Genomic DNA, 19455 nt, shown 5'->3' with positions numbered 1-19455 from the left:
GTTTGCACCAAATAAATGACATGTAGGGAATAGAACAACAATAACCTAAATATTTATAATAATAACGCTTTGTGTGCAGTGGTTTCTTTAATTCTCAAAACTGAGTCTTCAGGCAAGTGACTCTTCAAAGTAGCCCTTCACTGTGGAGTATGAGAACTCTGACTCAATGCCCATGTGTTTATAAGAAGCCAACTCCTTATAAAGAATGAAATTCCAAGAATCAAACCAAAGATCTGAAATATGAGGAAACAAAAAACACCCAATCAAAAAAACAAAAATAGAAAATAATCCAAAAATATGAAGATAGTGTAAGGAGCCTCTGGGACAACTTTAAGCGTACCAACATCCGAATTTTTGGGGTGCCAAAAGAAGAGAGAGGAAAATATTGAAAACCTATCAGAAGAAATAATAACAGAAAACTTTCCCTACTTGGTGAAAGAAATAGACTTACAAGTTCAGGAAGCACACAGAACCCCAAACAAGAGGAATCCAAAGAGGACCACACTAAGACATACATAATTAAAATGCCAATGGCAAAAAACAAAGAGAGAATCTTGAAAGTAGCAAGAGAAAAACAGTTAGTTACCCACAAGGGAGTATCCATATGACTGTTAGCTGATTTCACAACAGAAACTATGAGGCCAGAAGGGAGTGGCAAGAAATATTCAAAGTGATGAACAACAAGAACCTACAACCAAGATCACTCTACCCAGCAAAACTATCGTTCAGAATTGAAGGTCAGATAAAGAGCTTCACAGACAAGAAAAAGCTGAAGGAGTTCATCATCACCAAACCAGGATTACATGAAAGGCTGAAAGGTATTCTTTACGAAGAGGAAGAAGAAAAAGGTAAAGATAAAAATTAAGAACAACAAAATGACATCAAATACATACCTACCAACAAGTGAATCTAAAATTCAAGTGAATAAAAAATCTGATGAACAGAATGGACTGATGAATATAATAGAATCAGGGATGTAGAAAGAGAGTGGAGTGCCAATTCTCAGGGAGAAGGGGGTGTGAGGGGTGCAGAAAGAGGACAAAAATCTTACACCTATGGATGAAGACAGTGGCTCGGGGTAAGGGCATGGGGTGGGGTGGGGAATCAGCTAGAGGGGAGATTTGGGGGGGGGGGGAGAGAGAAACACCTGTAATAATCTGAACAATAAAGGTTTATTAAAAATAAATAAAAAATAAAAAGAATGAAATTCCAGGTTCGTAATAATTTACATGCTGGCCAGATGATTCATTAACACAACACCCATCCATGCTCTAAATAAACATAAGTTTATGCAGGGTGGGCAAACTGTATCCCATGGGCTGCTCACCTGTTTTTATAAATAAAGTTTTATTAGAATACAGACACATTCATTGATTTATCTATTAGCTATGATTATGTTTGCCCTATGAAGTAACAGAAGTAGAATATAGGGCCCACAATGCCCAAAATATTTACTATCTAGCCCTTTAAGAAAAATGTTCCCAACTCCAGATTTATGTTAAATCATGATAATATTTTTCAGGCTGACATTTGAAACATATGGTCTGAAATATCAGTGTATTCCCATGATAATACTTCATTTATTCAGCAAATATTTATGGAGTGTGTCCTATAGGTCAGGCACAAGACGGGAACAGTGATGAAGAAAGTATTAGTAAACCAACTCCTTGCCCTTCAAGACAGACATCAGTCACATAATCAAGATGATTTTGGGATTTCAAACCTACCTTCCATTCCTGAGACAAAATCCAGTCAGCCATGGTGTCTCATCATTTTTTATATACTGTTGCATTCAACTGGCTAAAAAAAAATTTTTAAAACTTTTACATCTATATTCATGAAGGATATTAATCTCTAGTTTCCTTATGATGTCTTTGTCTGGCTTTGGTATCAGAGTAATGCTGGTCCCATAAAATGAGTTCAGAATTAACTCTTCCCTCCTCTCTTTGTTGAAAGAGAACTGGTAACCTTTCTTCCCCTTAATCTTTGCTAAAACTCACCACCAAACTCACATTGATGAGTTTTTGTAAGGATCCTTAAAATTACTAATTCAATTATTTTGTTTTATATAGAAATATTTAAATAATCTAGTGTGGGCTTTTTTTTTCTTGAGATATCAAGATAATGTATATTTTTAAAGAAATTTATCCATTTCATATAAGTGGTCAAATTTGTTGAGATACAATTGTTCATAATATACTTTTAAAGTCTATGAGGTCTGTATCATGCAAATATTAATAACATGTGAATTTTCTCTTTTTCTCTTCATCAGTGAGCTAAAACTTATTCTATCTGATTAATCTTTTTTAAGAACTAACCTTGAGCCCAACCGGTATGGCCCAGTGGCTGAGTGTTGACCTATGAACCAGGAGGAAAAGGTTCAATACGTGGTCAGGGCACATGCCCAGGTTTTGGGCTCCATCCCATGCAGGATGCAGCTGATCAATGTTTCTCTCATCACTGATGTTTCTATCTCTCTCTTTCCCTCTCCCTTCCTCTCTGAAATCAATAAAAATATATTTTTTTTAAAATAACTAGCCTTGATATTATTGATTTTTTTCTACTATTTATTTATTCTCTGTCATTGATCATTGATCCATTCTGACAATTTTCTTTTCCGCTCAGATTTTTTTTTTTTAATTTGGTCATCCTCTTCCAGCTTCTTGAGGTGAAAACTCCAAGCACCCACTTTGTATCTTTTTTTTTTTATCCTCACCAGAGCATATGTTTTTATTGATTTTGAGAGACAAAGAAACATCAATTGGTGTCTCTCACAGAGGATCAAACCTGAAACCTTTCAGAATATGGGACAACACTCTAACCAACTGAGCCACCTGGCCAGGATTCGGACCTTCTTTTCTAAAGCTACAGTTTCTCTCTAAGATCTACTTGAGCTGCAGCCCACACATTTTGTTATGTTTTGTTTACACTAGAGGCCCGGTGCATGAAAATTCATGTACTGAAGGGGGCGACCCTTAGCCTGGCCTGCCCCCTCTCACAATCTGGGAGCCCTCAGGGGCAGGAGGTAACCTGGTGATCAGGGGAAGGTGACGCAACCATCACACTTCTGCTGCCACCAGTACTGGCAGCACAAGCCTCGGCTGGCCCTGGTTACCTGAGCCTTGGGCAGCCCTGGGCAGCTGGGTGGCTGGGCAGCTGCCATCGAGGCTTGCCTGTGCCTCAGGCCAGCCCTGAGCAGCTGGGGGGCTGAGGGGACTGGGGGACTCTGGAGGCAGGCGCATAGAGCTGCCAGACCTGCCTGGGGGCAGGCCTGGCCACGCTGTGCACCTGCCACCCCAGTGGGACTAAGGGGACTGGGCACTGCCATCTTTGAGGGCGTGGCAGTCAATTAGCATATCTCCTCCTTATTGTCTGTGGGCACTGCCATCTTTTGTGAGGGTGTGACAGTCAATTAGCATATTCCCTCTTTATTAGATAGGCTATTCCCTTATATTATTATTTCCACATATTGGGGGCTTTCCCAGATCACTCTGTCTCTCCTTGATTTCTAACTTACATGACGATCAAATAATATACCCTGTATAACTGAAATATTTTTAAATTGGAGAGGGGCGGCTTGTATTATGAATGAGCACATGGTCTACTCTGGCAAATGTTCTATGTGCTTAAAAGAATATATATTCTGCTCTTGTTTGGAGAGGTATTCCATAGTTGTCACTAAGATTAAGTAGGTTTATAATGCTGTTCAAGTGGTCAATATCCCACTGATTTTCTGTCTGCATGGCCCATCAGTTACTGATGGAGGAATCATGAAATTCTCAACAATAACTGTCATTTGCCTATTTCTCCTTTCCGTCTGTCAGTGTTTGCTTCATGTTTTTGGTAACTCATTGTCAGATGTGTTTATGATCGTTGTATTTTCCCACTGTATTGAACCTTTTATCGTGATAAATATCCCTCTTTGTCTCGAGAAATACTTCTTATATTGAAGTCTATTTTGTCTGATACACACACTCAAGCCCTCTTGTATTTCTGTTTATGTTGTATACTTTTCCTTTTTTTATGTGCAACCAATTTGTGCCTTTGAATTTAAAGTGCATCTTTTATTGGCAGCACATAGTTGGATCTTGATTTTTTTTTTTTACTCAGTTTGAAAATATCTACCTTTTGATCACAATGTTTTGTGCATTCATATTTAATGATTATGGTATGGTTAAATTCAGTTCTGCCACTAAGCCAATACTTTTTGTTTCTTTTTAAATAAAAAAAATGCCCTGTTCATCTTTTACTACTTTCTTTTGTGTTAAACAAATATTTCTTAGCATGCAATTTTTCCAGTGACATCTTAGTTATATTTCTTTGCCTTTTTTCTTTTCAGTTGTCAATCTCCTGATTAAGATATTCATCTTTAACACATCACAATCTTCTTCAAATTTATATTAACTTAGTCCAAATAGACTATAGAAACTTTGAGCAAGTGCAATGGCTTAAGCAGTGACCCCGTGTTATTTTAGTCATATGTATTACACAGTCGGGGAGAAACCCTCTTGCAATTTGAAAAATTCCCTTATCTGAGGACACTAGGTTGATTTCCAGATGGGCATTGACAAGGAAAAATGGCTCCCCATCCATGGTAAACACCTGTTTCCTTAGAGACAAGAGACCCTTTGAAAGGACTGATTAAGTTCTTTTCCAAGAACCTTGGTTCTCCATAGTCATAATTAAAGGGAAAGAAATGGTGTGACCTACTGTTCCAGTTAAAAATATATTCAATATTAGTATAACAACACATAAGACTGTTGGATGGATTGCAGTCAGTTGCTTGGGGTGGGAATTTTCTTACACAACTGTGTGTGTGTGTGTGTGTGTGTGTGTGTGTGTGTGTCTTTTAACTGTGTTGCTTTTTTTAAAATATTTTATTGATTTTTTACAGATAGAAAGGGAGAAAGATAGAGAGCTAGAAATGTCAATGAGAGAGAAACACTGACCAGCTGCCTCTTGCACACCCCCTACCAGGGATGTGCCCGCAACCAAGGTACATGCCCCTGACCGGAATTGAACCTGGGACCTTTCAGTCCACAGACCAACACTCTACCACTGAGCCACACCGGTTTCGGCAACTGTGTTGCTTTTTAAAATTACCTGGAAAACAGAACTGCTTAAAAGCACATCCTTCAAGTGTTTTGTTTTCATCCTAAAACCCTATGAATATTTTAGTAGATCAATTAATAATTCTAACCCTTTGCTGTTCTGACGGAATTTATTATTACAGGTAAAGGAACTTGTTTCATTTCAAGGAGATACCTCATGTCTGGCAACCCAGTGTTTTATGGCTTGCACTGTTTCAAATCATAACATGCAACCTGGCCGTGAAGGGAAAAGTCATCAATCAGAAGAGAAATACAAGTGTGAAGAGATCATTTTATGCTTCCTGCGGGAGTTGGACAGTTGGGATCAGTGTCGCCGTGACAGGGACAGTCTGGAGCCTGAGTCTTTGACTGTGGTGCCATTGCCGAAGTCACACCTGTGACCTCATCCTGCTCTCTGGGCTCTTGCAAGTCAGGGGTGAGCCAGCCATTTAATGATATGAGCCTGAGTCCACCGGGCACGTCACTCCCTACCAATTTATTTCACATCCTACTTGGCTCAGAGCCAGTTACCTGCAAGAGGGGAGCTCCTCTTTCCTTCTGGCTTTCCCTCAATTCAACATGCTCAGAAATTATTTCCCTTATTGTAAGGAATTCCCGCTCGTCTGAATTTATGCATTAATGGTTCTAGTTTGAATACTCTTTGGGGTCCACCCGGCTCTGAGTTAAGCATTGGGGTCACATAAAAAGAACCAGGAGGTGTACCCTATGGCTCTCCATTCTCAGCTGTAAGGGCTGACAAACAAATAACAGTGCACACTGTTGAAGACTGCCATATTATGAGAAAAGGTCTAGCTGCTGTTGTAGCTGATGAATTCAATGTTCCCAAACATTCAGCATTGCCAATTTCGCTCTAATAGAATTCATTACCTGGTGTCTCCTGGTATTTGTAACTCTCTTTGTCTACTGAGTGAGTCATTTCATAATTAAGAATTGATTTGTCCAAGACTCCTTCTGTTCCTACTGAAATAATCAGGTTATCTAGAGTTCCCAGAATTCATTAATAACAAAGAAGCCAAATAAAGCAAATAAATCATACACACCCACATTGGAAGCCAGAACCTGGATGCCTGTTCCATTATAAGCCTCAGGAATGGAGTGATGATTGATGTTTTGACTTGCAGGGGTCTGATTGGTGATGGCATCCCTGGGAATCAAATAAATGCTTCCTCCTGCTGGTATTGTCCTGCCTATAAAATCAGAAACACTCTGATCTGAAGGCTGGGTCTAACCCTAACTCAAGATCCTTTCATGGGGTTCCCAGCCTCTTGTCCAGTCCACAGACTGAGTCAGCTCTGGGCCCAGAGCCCCAAGATAGAGGAGCTGGAGGTCGGGTCTTCCAGGAAGAGCTCTAGGGTGTGGCCACAGACATCAAACAGGGAAGTGCATGGACTCTGGGCAGTTCCTGTAGGAGAATCACAGAGCAGACTCCTAGGCTTGAGGTGGGAAGGCATGCTCTCTTCTGCTCACAGCAATTTTCCGCCTGGAAAGCAACTCCCTGCTCAATTTGCAGTTCCGGTAAAGACGGATGCCCACCATAGGTCTGAGTAGCCATGCAACTCAAACCATTACTCATTAGCTGGGTGTGATCTGGTCCAGGGAATCATCCAAATTGATAGATTCTGCTGGTTTTCCTGGGCCCACCAGGCATGCTGGATTCACTGGGGCTGACTATTGGTGGAACAGTGCAGTACGTATGTATATATGACAGGTCCTGTCAGGTCCAGAAAGTAAGAGAAATCTTTGCACATGAACTATGCCACAGATGTGGCAATAGGAACCCAATGCACAGAGAATGTTATCACCCCCGTTTGCAGTAGACAGGGATGTGGGCCCCCAAGATCCCTCTTCAGGAAAGGGCATGACTAAGTAGACATCTTTTAGCCATCAAATGCAGGCTATTTTGACTCAGTACAGACCTCTAATGGCTCCTCTTAGCTCCAGAGCTCCCCATGGGATCAGCCAAGATTGGTGTCAGTCCTGCCCCCCCCCCACCCACTCACACGTCCCTTTCCTCCCCTTCCATCAAGGTGGGTCCCATGGATACAACATCCCTTACAAATGTCCCTCCACCCCGAAACCAGTTTGGCTCAGTGGTAGAGCGTCGGTCTGCGGACTGAAGGGTCCCAGGTTCGATTCCACTCAGGGGCATGTACGTTGGTTGTTGGCACGTCCCCGGTGGGGGGTGTGCAGGAGGCAGCTGGTCAATGTTTCTCTCTCATCAACGTTTCTAGCTCTCTATCTCTCTCCCTTCCTCTCTGTAAAAAATCAATAAAATATATTTAAAAAGAAAGAAAGAAATGTCCCTCCAGCACCTCCAGCACAGTGAACTCCATGTATGTGTCTGCTTTCCTATGACCCTGCAACACCACGTTACACATGACATGATAAAGCAGGGGACCCCTGGCTAACCTCACCGCTTGACATGGGTCCTGGGGGCGGAGACGGCTAATGTATAGGAATCTTGCTAGGACCACCAAGGCTGATCGGGATGTTGGGACTGGACTCTGGACTGTGACTCTGGGAAAGAAGGCGGGTAAGACCCAAGAGGAGCCCAGGAAGTCTGGCCTTGTTGGGCAGGAGCTCCACCTCGCCTGACAGCGAACCAGGCCCAGTCTGAGGGCGACTGCTTGGTGAGCAGGTGGCAGTAGGAGATGGCGCACGGACAGCGGCGTTAGCCACATGAGAAACTTGATCTCGGCCAAAACCAGTTTAGCTCAGTGGATAGAGCGTCGGCCTGCAGACTGAAAGGTCCCAGGTTCGATTCCGGTCAAGGGTACGTACCTTGGTTGCTGGCACATCCCCAGTAGGGAGTGTGCAGGAGGCAGCTGATCAATGTTTCTCTCTCATTGATGTTTCTAACTCTATTCCTCTCTGTAAAAGATCAATGAAATATGTTAAAAAAAAAAAACAAAAAACTTTATCTCAGTCTCTTCAACTCAAAGCCTCTGCTCAGGGTGCCACTGACAAACAGAACCTGGGCACTTCCTGAACTGCAGAGAGAGCGTCTTCCCAGGGCTGCCCCTTCATGCGGCCTTCTGGGTTTCCTTCGCTCAGACTTCACGTTGACTACACTCATTTCCTGTCAGAGGCACAGGAAGGCTAATTCGCAGGATTGTCAGCAATCATCACCTCCTGTGCGATCTTTTGAAAACTTGCATTTGGAACGATTATGACTTTTTAATTGCATTTTAAAGGATCCCTCAGGGGTCGCTCTGATTCAACAGGGTGATGCATACTAAACAATGAACGAACAAAACATGCCCTGAGACCAAGTTATCGAATGAGGCTTCCGGTTGCACTCATTTACCAACTCATAGACCACAAATAAAAATGAATAATTTCGAAAAGTTAATTAGCATAGGATTTAAGATTAGCAGGAACAGTGAACGGAATTCCATCCGTGTTTCATGTTTAGGGACTACCTATAAAAGCTATTGTGTTTCCTCTTTGGATTTTGATTACAAATTTGGAGAAACACTCTTAATAAATATCTCCAGGAATAAACAAGTAAATACAGTTGTTCAGAAAGGTTCTCAGCATGCTGGGCATTTTAGTGCAGGTTTTCTGCATTTTTATTCTCGTTACTCAGTTATTGCTTCCTTTCTTTGATAGTTTTATCTCCTACACAGTAGCTTTTTATAGATAGTCCCTAAACATGAAACACATATGGAACCCATCCAGCCCACGGGACATGGAGCCATGGAATAGAATAACTTTTATATTTCTCTTTCCTGATGCTCTTTTTTTTTATTATTGATTTCAGAGAGGACGGGAAAAGGAGAGAGACAGAAACATCGATGATGAGAGAGAATCATTGAACGGCTGCTCCCGCACACCCTATACCAGGGATCAAGCCTGAAACCTGGGCATGTGCCCTGAGCTGAAATCAAACCTCGACCTCCTGGTTCATAGGTTGATGCTCAACCACTGAGCCACACCGGCTGGGCTCTTTCTTTATACTCTTAAGGATGTCCTTTTATCATTAAAATAAATTATGTAAAAATGATAGCATCTCAGCATTTTAAAGATGCTGTTTCCTGTGTTGGGTGTTTTGGTTTTGATTTTTGGTGGAGAGAGGGGGCGGGGGCGGTGAAATGGGAGAGGAGCTGGCTCTCCCTCCACAGCAGCCTACGGTCTTCACCGTGAGATAAGGAGGCAGGAGTGAAGGCAAGGCAGAGGCCAGACACGGCACCCACCTTCGTTCTGGCGTGGGCCTGCCCACAGCCCGACCAGAGCTGCACGCGGGCAGAGGACGTAGCTCGCATTGTAGATTGCCACAATCAATGACGGAGAAGAATGAGATGACCCACAACCAAATGAAACCCAGCGGAGGTAATTCAGTTTGTCAATTGTGCTACTAATAAGCCTCCATTACGGTTTGATCTGTGAGGGGAGATCCGGCTTCATCTATAAGAGGATCAATCAATCCTAAAAGCCCCGTCTGTGTCGGCTTTGGAGCACTCACCTACCAGAGGCGGGAGGTGCTCAAGGCTTGGGACCTTCCCGCCTCCTACCCACCCCCCAGGCCTGGCCTTGATCTGACGTCGTGAACAGATGCATGTGAGATGCCAGGCGTGCTGAGACCCGTGGAGCCTGAGAGTCCGGGCTCTAGGGAGCTCCAGGGGCCGGACTCTGTCTGCCCGGCTTGCCTGGCTCTCGGAGGTCACGGTGACTCCGGGTTCCAGCCACAGCCCATCGCTGTCTGAGCTCGGCCGGGAATGGACTCCGTGAAGCCGATTGCTCTTGTCTCTGCCGCGTTCATGTGATCCGTCTCAGTTAACCCTGGCTCCTGCAGGAGGAGCTGCAGCCCAGGTACCCCGGCAGCTGCTTCCAGTCCAGGGCTTTGCGAAGTGTTCAAAGGAGACACACGGGTTATTACGCTCTCCTCCTTACGCACTCGCTCTGATGTGTCGTGAGAAAGAAACTCGGTGAAATCCTCCTGCAGGTGGGACCTTACGGAATCAAACTCAGCGGAAAGGTTTAGCAGCTTTGCGGAGCAGACAAGTAGCCGGTGTGCATTGTTCCTTTAAGGCTCCAGGGGCTGTTTTCCCCCAAATCCTGCCCCTCGCATCCTTCCTCCGGGATCCCTCGGTCACGTGGAGCGTAGTTGTTCATGGTTCCTCTTCATCTCCGACACCAGCCCTAGCTCCAGCGAGCACCACGGAGCAGAAAAGTCACAGGTCACACACCCTGCTCTCCGCTGCGCCTGTGCTGTGTGAGTCAGAAGGAGACGCAAGTGGGAGCACAGCCCCTCGGGGGAAATCAATATGAGCGCCAGGCCGTGTGTGTGTGTGTGTGTGTGTGTGTGTGTGTGTGTGTGTGTGTGGCTGGCCTGTGCACAGCTGATGATGATGGTTGAGGGAGACGCCTGTCCACACCAAAGCCTTCCTTCCTTGCATAGGGCTGGCGGCACTCTGGAGGGAGGGGCTGGGGGCTGTGTGGTTGGGATGCATGGACGCCGGTAAAATCACCTTGGGGATGAGCGGTCTCCATCAGCCCTGCCCATGGAATCGGGCCGCCTTCTTGGAGAGGCAGATTCTGTGTCCTGTGAGGGAAAGCCGCCTTACAAAGTGGCACCGAACAGCCAGTCATGGAAAGGGCCATGGCAAAACTACCGGCCAACGGCACTCAGTGCTCAGACCCTGAGTCAGCAGCCCATGTGCCCCGGGGGAGAGACAGCATAAAACAGCACACCGTCAGAGGAGAAGCCAGCTGTGGGGGGCTTTGGAATCGTGGCGGTATTGTTTGTGATGACCCTAAGAGAAAGAGGGGGTGCAGAACGGAGCATGGTGAGGTGCCTCCTGGAAACCCACACAAGGCCAGTTAAAAGCCAAAGAAGGGCCCTAACCGGTGTGGCTCAGTGGCTAGAGCATCGGCCTGCGGACTGAAAGGTCCCGGGTTCCATGCCAGTCAAGGGCATGTACCTTGGTTGCGGGCACATCCCCAGTGGAGGGTGTGCAGGAGGCAGCTGATGGATGATTCTCTCTCATCGATGTTTCTAACTCTCTATCCCTCTCCCTTCCTCTCTGTAAAAAATCAATAAAATATATTATTAATAAAAATTATTAAAAAATCAAAGGAGGGAAGCCCATCAGGGTTGAGCATGGAACTATGAACCAGGAGGCCGTGGTTTGATTCCCAGCGATTCTCTCTCAACGTTGATATTTCTACCTCTCTCTCCATCTCCCTTCCTCGCTACAGTCAATCCATAAAAATGTATTTAATCAGAGGGAGGAGCAGGCCTTGTCCAAGGCTGGACAAAGCCCCCTGGGTTGTTGGTGAAAGGGGCCACAGTGCCTTTGTCTCCAGCGCCACCAGTGACATCAGGCCAGGCGGGCGGAGCAGAGCAGCGGGCTGAGACCAGGTGCGCCTGAAGCCCTGGGCGTGGTGCTCCCCTCCCAGCCGCCCGCTGCGCCCCCTTCTGGCCACGCGGACAGCGACACTCCAGCTCCCGTCCCGGAGCTGACTCCGTTTCAGCCCGGGAGTCCGCCACCGGGCCCTCTTTTCCTGGTGTCACCAAACCCTTAAGGAGGAGCCCCTTGGACCCGCGAGAAACGCTGGTCCCCGAGCAATGGCTCCTCCCTGCTCTCCAGGCTCTTCCCTGGCGACGACGGACTGAGGGACACGGGGTAACGCTGGGGACCGAGCGGCTGCACCCAAAGGTCCCCCCACCCCATGTCTCCAGGTTCCCGTTGGGGGTGGAGGGGGTGGCTGGGTTTGGGGAGGGGTCGGCGTCGTGCCACCCCCTCCCAGCGACCAGGCAGGTGAGGACGGCGCCCGGGTCTCAGGCTCCATCCCTCCCGCCCCCGCCCCCGCGCCCCGGGCGGCCCTGCGCGGCCCCGGCTCGCCAGCAGGTGGCGCTGCGCGCTCTGCCGTCCCGCGGCCCCGGCAGCTCCATCGGCTCCTGCGCCAGCGGCGGGCGCAGCCGGGAGCCTGGGGCTCAGCAGCGGCCCCGAAGCTGCGGCTTTCATGACGTCTGGCCGCCTGGCCCGGCACTTTTCCTCCGGCCGCGGGTTTGTGTTTGTTTTTCTCTGCGGCTCCTGCCCTGTCCTCTCCCCGCACCGGGCTCCCGCCCCCGCCTCCGCCCGAGCGCACGCCGCCCGCCCCGCGCCCCCGCGCTCAGCCCGCGCCCCGCGCCCCGCGCCCCGCGCGGCCGGGGAGCGGAGCGGCCGCACCTGCCCCGGAGGCGGCGGCGGCGGCGGGAGCCGCGGGGCCGGGAGCCGGACCCGGAGCCGGAGGCGCCGCGAGGAGCATGGGGGCTCCTGACCGCCTCGGGGGCTGCTGTGACCTCCAACCATAGGATTTCAGATCTTTTTTGTTTGTTTGTTTGCTTTTTTTGCGCTCTTCTTTTTATTTCCTCCCCTCGCCATCCATCCATCCGGCAGTCAATGCCCTGCCCTCGCTCCGTGCCCGGAGGGGAGACCATGATCGGGTGAAGCCGCCCTGTCTGCAGCCAGGTAAGCGGTGCGGGACCTGCTCGAAGGCGAGGCGCCGGCATCCGTGTGGGCAGGACGCTCCGAGCCCCGTCCCCTCCGCCCGGTCCCCTCCGCCCGGTCCCCTCCGCCCCGTCCCCTCCGCCCCGTCCCCTCTGCCCGGCTCCCCTCCGCCCGGTCCCCTCCGCCCCGTCCCCTCCGCCCGGTCCCGTCTGCCCCGTCCCCTCCGCCCGGTCCCCTCTGTCCCGTCCTCTCCGCCCGGTCCCGTCTACCCCGTCCCCTCCGCCCGGTCCCCTCTGCCCGGTCCCCTCCGCCCGGTCCCCTCTGCCCGGCTCCCTCTGCCCCGTCCCCTCCGCCCGGTCCCCTCTGCCCCGTCCCCTCCGCCCGGTCCCCTCCGCCCCGTCCCCTCCGCCCCGTCCCCTCCGCCCGGTCCCCTCCGCCCCGGTCCCCTCCGCCCCATCCCCTCCGCCCCATCCCCTCTGCCCCGTCCCCTCCGCCCCGTCCCCTCCGCCCGGTCCCCTCCGCCCGGTTCCCCCTGCCCGGGTCCCCCCTGCCGCCACGGGCACCTCCGCGCGGAGGAGAAACGAGATGCCCAAGCCAGGGTGAGGGAGAAGCCGTTACATAACCAGCAGAAGGGAAATCTGCTTCACTTGGTTTTCATGAGCAACTGGGAACGGCAGCAGCTGGAGGGGAGGGGGGGTCCGCACGCCAGTCGCGGAGCTAGGAGCTCCCCAGTCCGTTATGTTCCTGCATTCCAGCCGCTGAGCCAGGGCGGGAGGCACGGATTCACTAACGGGCAGGGGCGCCGTCCTGTGCAGTTGGGGAAAGCCCATTGTCTCTGTGGAAAGCTGTATTTTTGTTCTTCTTTGCTTGGAGGAGAGCCTCCCAGCTGTGTCCTATCAGCATAGCCCGAGGTGTGATGTGATGGCCACAAGCTGTGGAGGAGAAGCTCTCTCTAAAAGTCAGTGGATTATTGGGGGGAGGGGGGTCCTGCAGATCTAATGAGATCCTGTGGCATTTGGGGAGTCAGGTGAGCCCGCTGACTTGCTTCCTCCTGGGCATGTTGTTATGTGCAGGGAGACGTGGAGGTGGGCCAGTTTAGATAGACACGGCATCAGCATTCCAACCCCAGTGAGCCTTGGGCGATCCACAGGTCTGCCTCTGGTATCCGCTCGGTATGGAGAGACTCTGGGGGAGGAGGCGTATTTTAACAGGGACAGCCACCCAGAAACCTCGGGGTGAGGTTTGGGGAGAAGCAGAACACCAGAATTTTCCAAAGAAGCCCGCCTCCACTCCTATACACGACAGGGGTGGGAAGCACCGCCTTGGGCTGGGGAGTTGGAAGTTATTATATGTTTAAGAGTCTCCTGCCTGCTTTGATCTGAAGCCAGGCGGTCCGGGTCCGAGGGACCCCCCTGACCAAACAGGGTGCAATGCCAGCCACATCCCTGCCGGCACCGCCACCTGCCTGCCTCTCCCCTGCTGACGCCCGTGGCACCGGGTGCCCGGGAGCTGCTGAGAGGTGAGGGGGGCTTGCGACAGTCCAGGCTGAGCCAACCAAGCTTCGCCCATTTTGCCTGGAGCGAGAGCTCCAGTCTCCATGGCGACTCTGGTGGAGGGGAGAAGGCAGCTCCAGTTACAAAAAAATAATAATAATAATAATAAAGATTGCACAGAACTTTCCCGGCTCCAGGCAAAAAAATAAACCAGCCACGTGCCCTGCAGAGGGTCCTGGGCACCTGCTTTTTTTCAACTTCTGGCCAGCCACCCTGCGGGGTCACTGAGGACCCAGCCAACCTCCCAAAGGTGCCCGGGGACAGATGTTAGGCCCGGTTTCGGGTTCAGCACCAAGGCCAGAGCACAGCGCCCGCTCTCCCTCTTGGGCTGCAGCCCTGGCCAGCGAGCAGTGCCAGCTCCTTCAGCCACTTTCTCCAAAGGACTGGCTCCCTGGCCCCGGGCAGAATCAGGATAGCTGGTCCTCCGTGGAGCTGCGCGGGACAGGGAGGCTGCAAGCCATCCATTTCACGCATGGCGGTGCATCAGAGTAGCTATTCAAAACCAAGAGCCCTGAGACAGCAAGAGATGAACTGAGGATGGAGAAAGATCCGGTCCTTAAGGGAGAGAAGGGACACACACGCTCATGCACACGCACACGCACAGACCAAAGATCAGTCCCTGAGGACAGTTTTCTCAGTTCAGCCTTTGGCTTCAAAAGCATCCATCCATACTCCACTGCCTGGCCTTCCTGACTGTCAGGGGGAGGGAAGGCACGGAGGGGTGCAGATAGTAGAAAGGCACTTGTGAGAACATCCTGGTCTGTGAGACACCAGCCACAGCCCGCCTAGGGGTCCTGGGAGCCCCGCAGGAGAGTGGATATATAGTTCACTGTTGGCGGGACCTGGCGGACTCCAGTGCAAGGCCGATGAGCCCCGGGAAATGGAAGGCGTGTCAGGGAGATGCTGCCAGGTGATTGTCTTCGAGCCAGTGTGTGAGCAGCGTGGCTGAGTGTAGGAGGTGGCAGGCTTAGGAAACAGGGGGCAGGGCTCCCTTTTCCTAATAGAAACAAGGAAGAAACTGCAAGAGGGCCAGGTTATTATCACCCGAGGTCCATTTCCACACCCCTCCAGGGACACAGGTAAGTCCCTCTGGCATGCTGCCCTTGCCTTGGGCAAGGCTGGTCTCTGCCCCTTAGTAGTAGGTCCTGGTACTCTCACCCCCACCCCCCCCAAGTGATGCTGACGAGGGAAAAGGCAGGGAAGGTGACAGCCGCATTGCATTTCGAGGAGGGAGTTGTGACAAGGGGCATTGAGGTGCCAGGGCAGGGTCTGAGGTGCAGGGCCCGGGCGGTCCGGCAGCTGGGAGGAAGTGAAGCCTCCAGCACGTGCCCGGCTGCTTTCCTAGTCGGAGGGTGCCCTTACGCAGTGTGGTCCTCGGCGGGTTCTGGCTGGCTGCTTTGGGAGGTAAACAAGACAGGCCCTGGCTTTCCTCGCTGGCCATGCCATTGCTTCCTGACGATGGTGCACTGGGGACTTGGTTAAAGCTGCGTGTTTGTGCCTTCCGGCCTTTTGGCGGGGAGGGAGGGTCTTTTTTTGTTGTTTTTTTGGTGTGTGTTTTTTCGTGGTCGCTGGTGAAGGCAGAAGCAATCTAGCAATCTCCTGCCAACCTGGGCGAAGGGTGCGCTCTCACGCTGCTTCTCCCACGCCCTCGTCTGATGGGCACCGGCACGTTTATCTCGGTTTGATGTGAGGAAGTGCCGCGCTCTCACGTTAAGCCAGAAGTGCTGCAGCGCGTTATGACTTAGAGCAGCTGGGCCCTGGCGCGGTTCCATCCGATCCTGCTGGCGGCAGGGAGCTGGAGATCGCTCAGGGAGACAGAGCCACGCGAGGGCATGGATTATTAAATAAGCAGAGCAGTGTATTGGTGAGCTCTAAAGTCCCGTTTCTCTGATGAGTTAAATAATAAATGAGAATGTAAATGATCCAGGGCACGCCACTGCTCGATCAATGAGCCTCCATCCTGGTAGAGTGCAGGCCCGTGTGTTCAGAGCTAATTTACCAAACTATGATTTGCCTCCTTCCCTGGCGATTAATTGCTGAGCAAAGTGTCATTGCATCCTGATGACAGTCAACACGCACTCTGAAATCATTGGCTTGTCCATTTCAGTCAGATTTGTTACGGAGAGCAACTTTCCATGTATCCTAGTGCGCTCAGAGCCATTCTGTAATTATTATTATTTTTTTAATTTTTTTTTATTTTTTTAGAAACGTAATACTGCACCCTGGGATTTCATAAACACCAGTATGTAACATATCCGCTCGTATGGCCCAGGTCTCTATGTACTGCATAGGCTTTTTCTGTGAATAAACACAAATGCCTGAATCTGCTCTCATGTTCCTCCTTGTCTTCTCACAAATGATCTCTGCTTTTCAGGACAAAAGGAAAATAAGACATGAGAACAGCTGTTTGATAATCAGTGGGGGAGGGGGGGGGAGATCATTGGAGATTAAAAATAAGTAAATGTAACCTGATGGTAGCTTAACCCCTTTCACTGATTTTCGAAGATGGAAAGTATTGCTTGCCTCGAGAGCAGAATGTTGATCCTGTGGCTCTTCATGAAAACAAGACAAACCCTCTCCATCAGAATGAGCAGGTGTGCAGACGAAGCTCTTCTTCCTTTCACCATGATCTGTACGTTACATGTGGATTGATGAAGGAAATGTGCCAGCAAGAGGCAGGCTTAAGGCGAGGAAAGGTGTTAGGGGAAAGCAGCTATATATTTTTACCCAATTTAAATTGATGACATTTCTCAAAGCAGGGTGGTGTTGTTTTTTTAATTCATTGTATCAGAACTTGAAAGTTGGTGAAATTGAGATGTTTAAATGGAACAGATTTGGATTTATTGCTTGTTAAGATGGCATTTATGATTTATTTTCTTTTTTTTTCAATAATGTTACTTAGGTCCCAAAGAGAATTGGTTCATCTGAAGTTTTACAAAATTTTTTTTCATTAATATCAATAAAAGGAGACTTGGTAGTTAAAATAAAAAATTATAGAGACACTTATTGAATTAAGGCTTTATTTTTAATTGTAATGAAAGTATTTAGGGAGATAGAAAAAGAAAATGAAGTCATTTGGGATAAAAAATACATTTTAAATGTATTTTTAAATAATTAGTTCTAAAAAGAATTAGGATCCTGACAAGAGAAGAGGTCATCATAACGGCAGTTGGTGCTCTACTGGTATTCTGCCCCTTGTCTGAGAAAACACTGTACTCTCCACATATTGATGTCAGTTGACTACCTCTACTCAATAACATAAAGTTATTTCCCTCAAATGCAGAAGGACCAGGACATCCTAAAAAGAATGTTCATTCTCCCCTAAACCAGTGGGATAGGGGCTTAATCACAAGGAAGACAGCAGCCTGTAATTATTGGAATCAAGAGGCTAGATCAGTGGTTGGCAAACTCATTAGTCAATAGCAGTAAACCGCGGCTCCAGCCGCATGTGGCTTGCAAGCCACAGTTTGCCGACACCTGCCCTAACTGTAGCCTTGATCAGTCTCACATTCACATTTCCTCTCATGGCTATGCTTAGGACCGGGGACCTACAGTACATCCGTATTGTACTGGTAGTTCTTTTAGTGGTTAGATTTTTACCAGTATTCACTGGTCCTACTCCCAGGCAAAGGGATGTGGTTTCTGCTATGAAAACTTTACAAAATGAGCCCGCAAGTGAATCTACGGATAAAAAGACCCGCATCCTCCTCGCCAAGAGTTGTTTTGTGGGACTAAACCAGAGCATGTTCTGTGCAACGTGAGAGACGGACCTAGAAATTCTCTTTGAAGCCTGGTGCCGTAGCAGTTTCCTCTTTAAACTTCCCAGCATCCGCTTTTCTCCTGCCCAGAATGAGAATTGATTTTTTAAACGATGTTTTATATGTTTCTCGTATCGTCTAACAGAAACGTGTACAAGTGGAACGTGAGCTCGGGAGGGGCGGCCTGGTGATTAAGAGCTCAGGCCCTGGTGTCCACACAAATGCATCAGCATCGAGCTCTAGGTGTATACATTTACTAGGTTAAAGGTGGCAGCAGCCATTCCAACAACACCGTGGCTTACAGAACGAAGGGTTATTTCTCCTTCATGCTACATGCCTTCGCCGGTCGGCTGTGGCTCTGCCCCCTTGTGCCCAGTCGGAGCAGGGCCATTGCATTGCAGCGTCAGAGGGAAAGGAGAATGCCAGATTAAGCAACGGCTCTCGCAAGTCCTGCTCAGATATGGCACAAGTTAGCCACTCCCATCCCATTGGCCAACGGGAAGACACATGTCACACCAATGCCAATGGTCAGTGAGATGGAGTTGTACATTCTCCCCACTGTGAGGTACTGCCTGTCACAGAGCAACAGGTAGAGACCTGCTCTTGCAGAGAGGAGGGTGAATAACTGGGGCAATTATATAATCCATGACACTAATTGTGGAACTTTGATCAACCTTAACTCTTGGTCTGCTTGTCTATAAGATAAAAAATAATAGTATGAGTGTCTACCCCAGAAATGTTATAAGGATGTATGTGATCGTGTAAGATCCCTATTATGTACAATGTCCAGCACAAAGCAGGCACTTGGTAGATTGTAGATACTCTTTCCACTTGTGACAATGTGTCCTGAGGTGTAGTCCTCAATGAGACTAGGTGAACTATGTTAATTAGATAGCTCCCTGTAGCTCATCAGGTCAGCAAATGGAAGATTATTTCTCCTTCCTGCAAACCTAACTGGGTGATGCCATCAGGGACCCAGGCTTATCATCTCTAAACGTTGGCTTCCACAGTCTCCTGAGGGTTGACATCCAGACGGCAGATGTAGAAAGAAGGGGAATAGATGGTTATGTAGAAGCTGTTTGATGACCTAGGCCCGGAAGTAATTGTACCACTTCTACCCATGTTCTGTGGTCATACCTCACTGCAAGGGTAGCTGGGAATGGTAGTTTAGCTCTGTGTCCCGGAGGAAGGGAAACTGGTAGGGTGAATACACTTGAGTCTTTGGCTTATATATCCAATGTTAAACATGCCCATTTGACTTCTTTGATATAAATGTCTGGCATCAAAGAATGACAGCTAATATGGGTCAGGAATAGAGTGAGGCAGAGCAGACCATTTGTACCAATGCTCAAAGGTTCCCTGCTGGAAGTAGTATGTTGTGGAGTCCTAGAATCATGCTTCAGTGATGCATTTTTTTAAAATAATTCGTTGGGAATCTTTTAACTTTTGGAGTGGGTGTACTAGATTCTCACAAAAGAGATGCAAATGCCCATTGTTTGCCTTCTGGTAGCTGAACCATTAACTACAAAGAAGAGGTGACTTCACACCCAATGCTCAGGATCCAATGTCTGATCTTGACAGCTGCTCGCACACTGAC

At 48.8% G+C, this 19455-nt stretch overlaps 1 protein-coding gene across 1 annotated transcript in view; it reads left to right on the top strand.

The window, feature by feature from the left end:
• The first annotated feature begins 12332 nt into the window (after positions 1 to 12332).
• The window catches only part of KCNJ6 (potassium inwardly rectifying channel subfamily J member 6), a 137131-nt gene continuing 130008 nt past the window's right edge, over positions 12333 to 19455 (top strand). Inside the window, exon 1 of the mRNA XM_036446909.2 lies at positions 12333 to 12568. The gene's annotated coding sequence lies outside the window, so the exon portion shown is untranslated. The remainder of the gene's footprint in view (positions 12569 to 19455) is intronic.

This window comes from Pipistrellus kuhlii, unplaced genomic scaffold (genome assembly GCF_014108245.1).
Source record: "Pipistrellus kuhlii isolate mPipKuh1 unplaced genomic scaffold, mPipKuh1.p scaffold_m20_p_2, whole genome shotgun sequence".
Taxonomy (NCBI): domain Eukaryota; kingdom Metazoa; phylum Chordata; class Mammalia; order Chiroptera; family Vespertilionidae; genus Pipistrellus; species Pipistrellus kuhlii.
This window is presented reverse-complemented; position numbering and strand designations above follow the sequence as displayed.